We start from the raw sequence: 10,624 nt of genomic DNA, 5'->3' as shown, positions 1-10,624 counted from the left end.
TTTTTTATTCCAGAGGGTAACCTGTGCTAAATGGATAGTGTGCAGCAATAGTGTTTTCCATAAAATCCAAAAGTGTCAGCCTCTTTCCATATGTTGGCTGTTGATTTGCAGGATCTGCACAAACTTCAAAGGTATCTTTTTCCTCAATGTAAAAAAAAAACAAGTCACTAGTTCTACATCACTGCAAAGCAGATGTGGTGCCTTGGGGCAGCAGCGCATACTTTTGGACTTTGACAATGTTGCTTTCTCCTTGGCCTCACTTCTGGTCTGCCTCAGCTTTGTGGCAGCTCCGACATCAAGTGTGTCTGATCCCTTTTACCTTTCAGCACTGGAGATGTTCAATTTATGTTTTTCCACTTTCCCTGTTCTCCCTGTCTTGCTATCTTTCATGATCCTGATCACTTAACTGACCTGGTCTCTGGTTCCCTGTTCTTCAATAAGCTGTCAGGCATGCTCAATTTCTCTAAGCTTTGCACTGTGACTTATGCCCAAGGTATATCAGAAGGTATGGATATCTCTACTAATGCCCACAGTGTTAGATTTCACATAACAGCAAATAGAAGTAGTAAACATACAAACTTCTAAGTTACCTGATAAAATGCAAACCTTTTTGAATGTGAGAAGCAGATAATTGTCCTGGAACAATTCCAACTGCGTAATTACATAGTGACTAATAAATTAACCTTATATTCCCCAAAAAATGGAGTGTTCTGTATGCCATGCCCTGAGCTAGTGTATAACATTGCTAGGTACTGTGAAATGCATGTTAGTTTTCACTGCAGAGGTAACCAGTCTATGGATTCCATTCAGTAATGGGTGAAGTGATTCCTTTCTACAGAGGTCTACATGCTTTGTGACTAGTCTCATGCAGGTACACAAACATAGGAAGTCAGAGGTCCCATGAGATTTAGTTCCCCAATCTACCCTTGTACCACCTGACTTTGGGCCAGGCACAATCTTATCCTTGTGCACTGAGTGCAAGAACTGGGCATGTCTAATCCCAGTGGTAGGACTTGGAAAGCAAGGAAGACTGCTGAGTGACGGTGGGACTGTGCCCCACTCATTCCACATGGGTCGTCAGGGCTGGTGTGTGAAAAGCAGCATACATTGTTTCCCTACCAGTGTAGCAGTGGGCACCACTCCTGTATGCTCTATGCCTGTCTCATTTGCAAAGCCACCAGGAATTACCATGATGGTGCCTTACCTCTTCAACATCCCCCCACCCACCAGGCTGCTCTGTAAAATACACAAGAGCCCTTGTTTATTAACCAGTTGGCATGCTTTGGGGTTTTTAGATGAAAGGTGTGGACAAATCAATTATGAGCAGAATGATGTCTTAGGCCAGGTCTACACTGCGACTTTAAATCGGTTTAATGGCCGATATACCGATTTAACGCTGTATCCGTTCACACGACGTCGTCATTAATATCGAGTTAAGCGGCCTTCTTAAATCGATTTCGGAACTCCTCCCAAACGAGAGGAGTAGCGCTAAATTCGATAGTGATAACTTGGATTAGGGTTCGTGTGGACGGAAATCGACGTTATTGGCCTCCGGGCGGCATCCCAGAAGTGCTGCACTGACCGCTCTGGACAGCAATCTGAACTCGGATGCAGCGGGCAGGTAAAACAGGAAAAGCCCCGCGAACTTTTGATTACATTTCCTACTTGTCCAGCGTGGAGCTCTGATCAGCACGGCTGGCGATGCAGTCTCAAATCCAAAAGAGCTCCAGCATGGACCGTACGGAGATACTAGTCTGATCGCTGTATGGGGAGACAAATCTGTTGTATCCAGCTCCGTTACAGAACACGAAATGCCAAAGCGTTTGAATAAAAAACTGCAGGATACACAGCGCTGCGTGACAAGCGTAACGGGAGCCAGAGACTCAAATGGACGCTCATGAAGGGAGGGAGGGGGTACTGAGGACTCCAGCTATCCCACAGTCCACAGCAGTCTCTGAAAATTATTTGCATTATTGGCAGAGCTCCCAATGTCTGTAGGGTCAAACACAGTGTCTGGCGGTGGTTCAGGGAACAGCTCCTCAGTTTCTTTCCCCCCCCACAACGTGAAAAAAAAGGGTAAGAAATCATTCCTTGACTACTTTCTATGTCACCCTATGTGTACTGAATGCTCGCTGGTAGACGGGATGCTACAGCACTGAAAGCAGTACCGCTCCTGTCCATCTCCTCCTCTCTGGTGGTAGATGGTTCTGCAGGACTGCCGACCATCCAGGAGAACCGCCCATTTCTCAACATCGAGGGCAACATTGCTACATAGCAGTATAGGACAGAAGGCTAATAAAGCTTAATCATTGAAACTTGGGGCTGAAATTTTGCAATCACATTTGGATGACTCGCTTGGCAATGAGTCAATTCTCCCTTATGGTGTCTAAAAAATAGAGTCTATTCTGCCTGGACTGTCATAGCCCGGGAGGCTGCCTCCAAGTGCCTCCCCCCCGACATCATTTCTCTCACTAACAAGTCTCCGTTTCTTATTCTGGTATTCTTAATACTTCTGACACAAACGGGGAGGGCACTGACACGGTAGCCCAGAAGTTGAGGGAGGAGGAAAGCAACGGGTGCGCTTTCTTGCAGGGGCAACCCTGTGAATACTGACACGGAGCACCTGTGCTCTCTGATACACTGGATCTCTGTTACACTTGCCTATTATTCTAGGCAGGACAGTGCACCACTGACCGCTCTGGTCCGCAATCCGAACTCGGATGCGGAGTGCCGGTAAACAGGGAATCCCCGAGAGCTTTACAGTGACATTTCCTGCTTTCACGTGTCCAGCTCTGATCACCACGGGTGGCGATGCAGTTCAAATGCAAAAGTAGCTCCTGCATTGAACCTTACGGGAGATAGCAGATGTCATCGCTGTATGGTGAGACAAAATCTGTTTTATCAGAGCTCCGTTAAAGAACAGGAAATGCCAAAGCGTTTGAAAAAAACTACAGGATACACAGCGGTGCGTGACAACAGTAACGGGAAGCCAGACACTCAAACGGATGGTCATGGAGGGAGGGAGGGGGTAATGAGGACTACAGCTACCAGTCTCCACAGCGGTCTCTGAAAACTATTTGCATTTTTGGCTGCGCGCCCAATGTCTGCAGCGTAATACACGGTGTCTTGCGTGGTTTCACGGAACAGCTCGTCAGTTTTTTCCCCCTCCAGCACGGTAAAAAAAAGTGAAATAAATAATTCCTTGAGTACTGTAAATGTCACCCTCTGTGTACTGAATGCTGCTGGCAGACGCGATGCTGCTGCGGTGAAGAGCAGTATCCGCTCCTCTGCCCCTCCCAGGGGTAGACGGCCGCCCAGTGAGTGCTCCTGGCTGAGTGTGGCCGGGGGCTCCGGGGTGAAAATGGGAATGACTCCCTTTTTCTGACAGTGGATGGTACAGAACGCCTGGTAACTGTCTTCATCTTATCACCTGGGGCTGAGCTTCATCAGACCCCTTCCTCTCTTGCGTAAAGAAAAGATTCTGAACTGCATGGACTGTCATAGCCCATGGTGGCTCCCCCCCTCATTTGATCTCAGTAACTACTCTGTGATTCTTATTCATGCATTCTTCATAACATCATGCCAACAATGGGTGGGGGGCACTGCTGTGGTAGCCCAGGTAGGTGGGAAGCAAGTTGCGTTACTTGCAGCGGCTCCCTCTGTGAATACTGACACGGAGCAGCTGCGCTGTGCTACACTGATTTTAATACACTGTATCCTATTCTTGTCTGGACTGACTCTATTTTTATTAACCGTAAAGGGCAGGATTGACTCAGTCCCAAGTGAGTTAATCCCCATTTTCCTTTCAAAAATTTACACAGGGTTATTATCCATGTCTGTCCCATTTACTGGTGAGTGTAACAAAAAGAGGGAGACAGATGGTAACAGTTTCTGCTGTCTACAGTAGTACTGTACCATCTACCACCAGGAAGGGGAGAGGAGCAGATTTTCAAGTAGCAATATCACACCTCAGATTAACTTCATTGGTTATGATACTGCCACTGTGCAAAGCTCTAATGCTCTTCAGTGCTGCAGATTCGCCTCTATCAGTAGCATTCAGTACAAAGAGGGTGACATTGTAAGTACTCAAGGATTGCTTTATTTAACTTCATTTCTCGTGCTGGGGTAGGGGAAAGAAAACTGAATAGCTGTTCCGTGAACCATAAAAGACACCGTGTTGTAAGCTACAGACACTGGGCGCTAAGCCAAGAATGCAAATAGTTTTACGAGACTGCTGAGGACTGTGGATAGCGGGAGTCCTCAGCACCCCTGTTCCGTCCTCCATGATCCCCCGGCCCCTGATGCTAATGTTAATGGTCACGGGGGTTCTGGGTAAATGTCGTCAGTCATTCCTTGCTCCGGGAAAACATCAGCAGACAGTCCTTTCGCACATTTTTCTCCTGGATTGCCCTTGCAGAAACACATAGCACGGCAGCACTAGAGACCGTCGCTTTTTTGTTTTTCCCGTCACCATTTGTGTACTAGATGCCGTGGAGACAGAGGCGACACTCGAGCGCGCTACACACCAGCATTCAATTGCTTTTGCAATGATAGCAGAGATGGTTACCAGTCATTCTGTACCGTCTACTGCCAGAGAAAACTGGCATGACATGACGGTTATCTCTCCTTCTCTGAACTGTCCGCTGCTATCATGAGTGCCCCTGGCTAAAATCAGCCGGGGGCGCAACGCAAAAGCAAACTTGGGATTGACTCACTGGCCACTGAGTCAATCCCTCCCTTATGCTGTCTAAAAATAGAGTCAGTCCTGACTACAAGAGAAGTCAAAGCAGCAGAGAATCCTGTGGCACCTTATAGACTAACAGACATCTGTTAGTCTATTAAAGGTGCCACAGGATTCTCTGCTGCTTTTACAGATCCAGACTAACACGGCTACTCCTCTGAAGGAAGAGTCAAGTGTATTAGAAGAGCGCAGCTACTCCGTGGCTGTATTAACAGGGGTTCCCCCGGCAAGAACCGCAACCATTGCTTCACCTCTCTCCCAACCCTCTGCAGCTACCGTGGCAGGGCCCACCCCCCATTTCTGTCATGCAGTCATGAGGAATACAAGAATAAGAACATAGACTTATTCGTGACATAAACCGGGGGGGGGCACTTGGAGGCAGGCAGTCGTGGCTATGACAGTCCAGGCAGGACATACTCAATTTTTAGAAACCAGAAGGGAGCGATTGACTCTGCCCCAAGTGAGCCACTCCCAATTTGGGTTTCAGAACCATTGTCACAGGGGCACTCATGATAGCATCGGACACTAAACTGTGTGATGCACTGGCCAGGTAAACAGGAAAAAGCCTGAATCCCCGCGAACTTTTGAATTCCATTTCCTGATTGTCCACCGTGAGGGTCAGCACACACACAGGTGACCACACAGAGCTCATTTGCACTCGTCACAATGCAGTCTCCTGATAATCGAAGAAGAGCGCCAGCTTGGACCACACAGGAGGTCTGGATCTGATCGCTATCTGGGGTGAGGACTCAGTGCTCACAGCACTGCGTTCCAAAAGACGAAATGAAAAAGTTTTTGAAAGAATTTCAAAGTCTATGGCTGATAAAGGGCACAGCAGAGACTCCCTTCAGTGCCGAGTGAAAGTGAAGGAACTTAGACAGGGTTACCAGAAAGCCAGAGAAGCAAACGGAAGGTCAGGCTCTGAGCCGAAAACATGCCGCTTCTATGCTGAACTACATGCAATTTTGGGGGTTCAGCGCTACCAGTGCCCCACCCCTGTCCGTGGATTCAGACTTTGGGATTGAAATATCAAGTGTTTCTGAGGATGTAGCCGAGGGGGAAGATGGAGACGAATTTGAGGATGAAGATGACCGTGGTGATAGCACACAGCAGTCCGTAAACCCCAACAGCCAGGATCTTTTTTGAGGACCCAAGAATTACAGTCCCTCGCTCCCAAGCGCGAGAAGCCCAGACAGTTGAAGTCATGGAAGCGACCTCTCGGAAGTGTCCTTCCATTCTGTACCAACACGGATTAAAACAAGATGGTTTTTTTAGATCGCAATGACACCAGGGCTTTTGTGCTGCAGTTCCGCAGCACCATTACTAGTTACATGGAAAAATTTCGTAACATGGCTCTGTGGGATGAGCGAAAATCCTCCAAATTAATCTCCATGAATCGATCGTGGGAGGAACTGAAAAACCCTTATGCTATTAGTGAGAACATTTCTGGCCAGAAGCCTTCTCCACGGTCCCCCATAGATACGGTAACTTTTTCACGCCATGCCCATTTGCAAGAATTTGGTATGCAGGCGATTGAAAGGCATTGCCACTGAAGCATTGCGAGACAACGACTGCCTCCTGCGGTGCTAATTGGTCCAGGGAGAAGATTATCATCCATTGTTACCTTGTAGAAACATCAGGAATGGGTAAAAATTAAGGGGGCAAGACATTGGCGATTTTGCCTTACTGGCCCAGAGCGGGGGATGGGAGAGGGATAGCGACGAGTTTTTCATCAAGCGTCCTGCAAGCAGGATTCTCCTGCTTACCAGCAACGCGGCTCGAGGGTGATTGTTAGGGTGATCACTAGCACGCGATCGTATAGTGATGGAAGCATTGCGCTGTTGGTGGAATGTGAAGTAGGGGGGGTTTGGGCTTTGCGGTTCCTCTTAACAAGGAGCAAGGCATCATATAGATCACTTGTTATATGAAGCGGCGGAGAAGTGCAAAAATTTTAAAAGCTCACTTACCATCGCCGCGTGAACGTACGGGTTGGCCGCTACCTGCGTCTGGTGTGGTTTTGGGGGGGTGGGCCACACCAGTCACACAGACAGCTGAATATTTAAACGAGACAAAAATGCGACCTTGTATAGAGATTCACATGTTGCTCTGTAAGGTGGGAATAGTGTTCTATGTGAAGATCAGCAGTACTATCTTGGCTCTGTAAAAGGTATCTTTCCACATACCTTATCAACCTGGTTTGCCTTCCCCATGCAGCTGCACATTGTCTTCTGAAAGTCCCTTAGCCATCACAGATGGTGTGTGCAGTGTGCTGTTGATTACGGCGGAGAAGAGAAGCGCGAGAAAAATGAAATGTTCACAGAAAATTTATTGAAGTAACACGCAATGAGAAGGGATAAACCAGAATGATTGGAAAGGATTGTGGTAGCAAAGTAGCATGGAAAAGATGCCAGTTGAACGATTATCTGAGAGTATAGGCAGGAAGACCAGTGTTGGAGAGAGTAAACGCTGTGATCTCCTGCGTTCTCAAACTGAAATCCTCCAACGCAATGTTGCAATCTTTCAGGAAAGAGGCAGCCCAAGTAGCAGAGTTGCCGCTGCAGCCCCTGTATACTCCCTGCAAGCCACTCCCCATGAATCTCCCTCACCCAGAGTGTAGGAACGCGTGGGGGAAGGCTTTCTGCACCCGCCTACTCCTCCACACCCCTGCAGGGTTCAGAAAAGGCCTGTTGTAATTACGCTACAAAGTGCTTAATAGCCGTTTCCCTTCCCCCTCCTTTCCAAGACACGAAGCCCAGGGACACTTCCTAATTTCTCTGTCTTTTTTATAATTTGTGTCCTTTGTAATAAAGATACATCGAAAGGGGGAGGGTGGTGCCTTACAGGGAAATCTATAAGGAAAAACTCATGATTTTTAACAGATGCATAATTACTTTTAATGAATAATAAGGAATTTTTAAACGATACAGAATTTATTCCTTCGCCAACTGTAATGAAAAGGGGAGGGTGGGTTGCTTTACACTGATAAGTCCATTCAAGTCGGAGGGTTCATCAAGGGGAAGCAAATAGAGTTCATACCGTACCCCATGGGCGTGCTGAAACTCGTTTTCAAAGCTTCTCGGATGCGCAGCGCCTCCTATTATAGTGTGCTCTTCTAATTGCCCTGGTCTCTGGCTGCTCGTACTCAGCGGCCAAGGGGGTATTTGCCGCAGCCTCCCACCAGCCATAATGTCTCCCCTTTAGCTCCACAAGTTGTGGAGACACAGCAAGCGCAATAGGCAGCGCGGACATTGGTGGCTGAGGTCGTTGAGCGAGTAAGTAATGATCGCAGCGACCCGTTTAAACGGCCAAATGCACATTCTTTACCACCATCGGCACTTGCTCAGCCATGTAGTTGAACAGCTTCCTGACCACCTGTCCAGGCTGCCAGTGTTATGTTCATGCAGCCATGGGCATCAAGGTGGTAGGCTGGGATCCCCAGGCATAACTATAGGCATTTGAACATTCCCTACGGTATATTTTCTGGTCTGGGAAGTGAATTCCCTTGCTGTAGCCGTTTTTAAACAGACTAGTGCTCTGAAGATGCGAGCGTCATGAAAACCCTTCTGGCCGAGGTCGCCTACGTTGGATGTGGGTGAACGTCCCTTGTGGGTCCAGTGCTTGCAGCGATATATGTGGTGCGTCACGTACTGGGTGCCCTGGTGTTTGGGGCAAGGGTATGGGTTCATCTATGTGCCCACCACAGTGTGGACCCAGTGAGGCAAAGCCTCCACTATCCACCTGCAGCGTTCCCAGAGGGTCACAACCTTTCGTAGCAGCGCTAACCTGATTGCTTGGCTACTTGCATCACTGCAGTCCCCACAGTGATTCCCACTTCCAAATTGATTCCCGTTTGACGGTAGCTGTCTGGCGTTGCAAGCTTCCAGGAGGGCTATGCCACTCACTTCTCACTGTGAGGGCTGCTTCATGTTTGTATTACGGGTTTCGGGCAGGGGAAAGCATGTCACAAATTCTAAGAAAGTGCTCTTACGCATGCGAAGTTTCGCCACACTAGCCGAATCGTCCCACACATCAAAACAATGCGGTCCCACCGTCTGTGCTGTTCCGTAGCCCAAATTCGGCGTTTCAATGGGTTAGAAGATGCCCCGTTAATAGCAGTAGCTCCAAAACGCTGGGACCGCGGTTATGGCAGGAATTCTGAAAACTCCATCTCGTCATCGGCTGTCTCGCCGCGCAGCCAATAGCTGCCTCCTCCTCTCCTTTCTGCCTTTGCAGTTCATTGTCAGTATAGTCAGCACGAGAGTACGGCGAGTGTTGACAACGGTCAGAATACCTTTTGTGATCTCAGGGTCCATGATTGCTGTGCATGGCGTTTGCTCAATGCACTCCGCGAAAAAGCGCCAAAGGTTGTCTGCTGCCTTCACAAAGGGAGGGTGAGGCTGTACCAGCACCACCCGGGGCAATGTTTTCTGCCCATCAGGCACTGTGCTCTCAACCGGAAGTGGAACGTATGGGATAGCTGAGGAACAGCTACCCACAGTGCACCGCTCCTTAAATCGATGGTAGCCTTGGACCATGGACGCAAGCAATTGATTTTGTGATCGCATTGTGGACGCGCAAAACCGATTTTATAACATTGGTTTTGTAATATCGGTTTAAACTACTTCGAAATAATCGTGCAGTGTAGACGTACCCTTAGAGTGATAATGAAATACTTTCTATTACATCAGTGACAAGGGAGGAAGTTTAACAGCAACTATTAAAACTAGGTTTTTAACTTGGCAGGATGGGATAAATTGAAACAAAGATATCAAAGAAGTGGCTGAGGAGCTCACTGAACCATGATTGTTGACTTTTAGGAAATCTTGGGATAATAGGAAGAGTTCCAAAGGACAGGGAAAAAGCTCATGTGTTCTTAAAAAGAATTGACAGGATGACCTGGGAAATTGTAGAATGGTTAATTAGACATCAGTCTGGGGCAAAATCATGGACAGGCTGATATGGGGTATAATCGGTGAAGGATTAAGATGGTTACATAATTGCCAGTCAACATGGCTTTATGAAAAATAGGTCTTGTCAAATAGATAATTGTTTAGAGATTGCGCGTGATGATAGATACTCTAATTGCCACATAAATATACTGGGTCTCCTGAAAGGCATATCAGTTAGTCCCACATGGCATTCTGATAAACATGAGCACCATAGAAAATGAGAAACAGCTCATATTGAATAGGTTAAAAAACTGCTAATGCAGAGAATGTGAAAACATAATTTTTGGTGGAGAATAGTCTGCTACGGTTGTTTTTAGTTGGGTCCTACTGGAATATGTATTCATTACAATGCCACTGAATATCTTTGTTTATGATCAGGAGAACAGTATAAAATTATTGGTAAATCTTGCAGATAAGACACAAATTATTGGAGTAGTAAATAATGATGAGGACAAGTCAGTTATACAGACCAATCTGGATATAAAATGGATTGACTTGAACAAGGTACATTTTGAGCACAGCAAACACAAGGTTATATATCTAGGAAAACAGAATGTAGGTCACATTTACACAATGGATGGTATCCTGGAAAGCAACAACACAGAAAAGGATTTAGGGATCACTGAGACAACAAATTCAGCATGAACTCCCTGTGCAGTGCTGTAGCTGCGAGGGTTGAACATGATCCTCAGACATATAAATGGGAATATCAAAATAGAAGTAGGAGGCATTAATGGGAAAAATGCATGAATTTTGTGTCCAGACCTGGTGTCCATACTTGAAAAAGGATGTTGAAACACTGGAAAGGGTTCTGAAAAGGTTACAAGAATGGTTTGAACCTGCTTGAGAGAGAGAGAGAGACGAAATAAGCTTAATCTATTTAGTTGATCCAAGAGAAGATTAAGAAGTGACTTAATCAGTCAATAAGTATCTG

The 10,624-nt window shown here is 46.9% G+C and overlaps 1 pseudogene; it reads right to left on the bottom strand.

The window, feature by feature from the left end:
- Positions 1-3,794: 3,794 nt before the first annotated feature.
- LOC142046170 (U4 spliceosomal RNA) lies at positions 3,795-4,013 on the bottom strand (annotated as a pseudogene).
- Positions 4,014-10,624: the final 6,611 nt, after the last annotated feature.

The sequence above is a fragment of the Chelonoidis abingdonii genome, chromosome 1, assembly GCF_003597395.2.
Source record: "Chelonoidis abingdonii isolate Lonesome George chromosome 1, CheloAbing_2.0, whole genome shotgun sequence".
Lineage (NCBI taxonomy): Eukaryota > Metazoa > Chordata > Testudines > Testudinidae > Chelonoidis > Chelonoidis abingdonii.
This window is presented reverse-complemented; position numbering and strand designations above follow the sequence as displayed.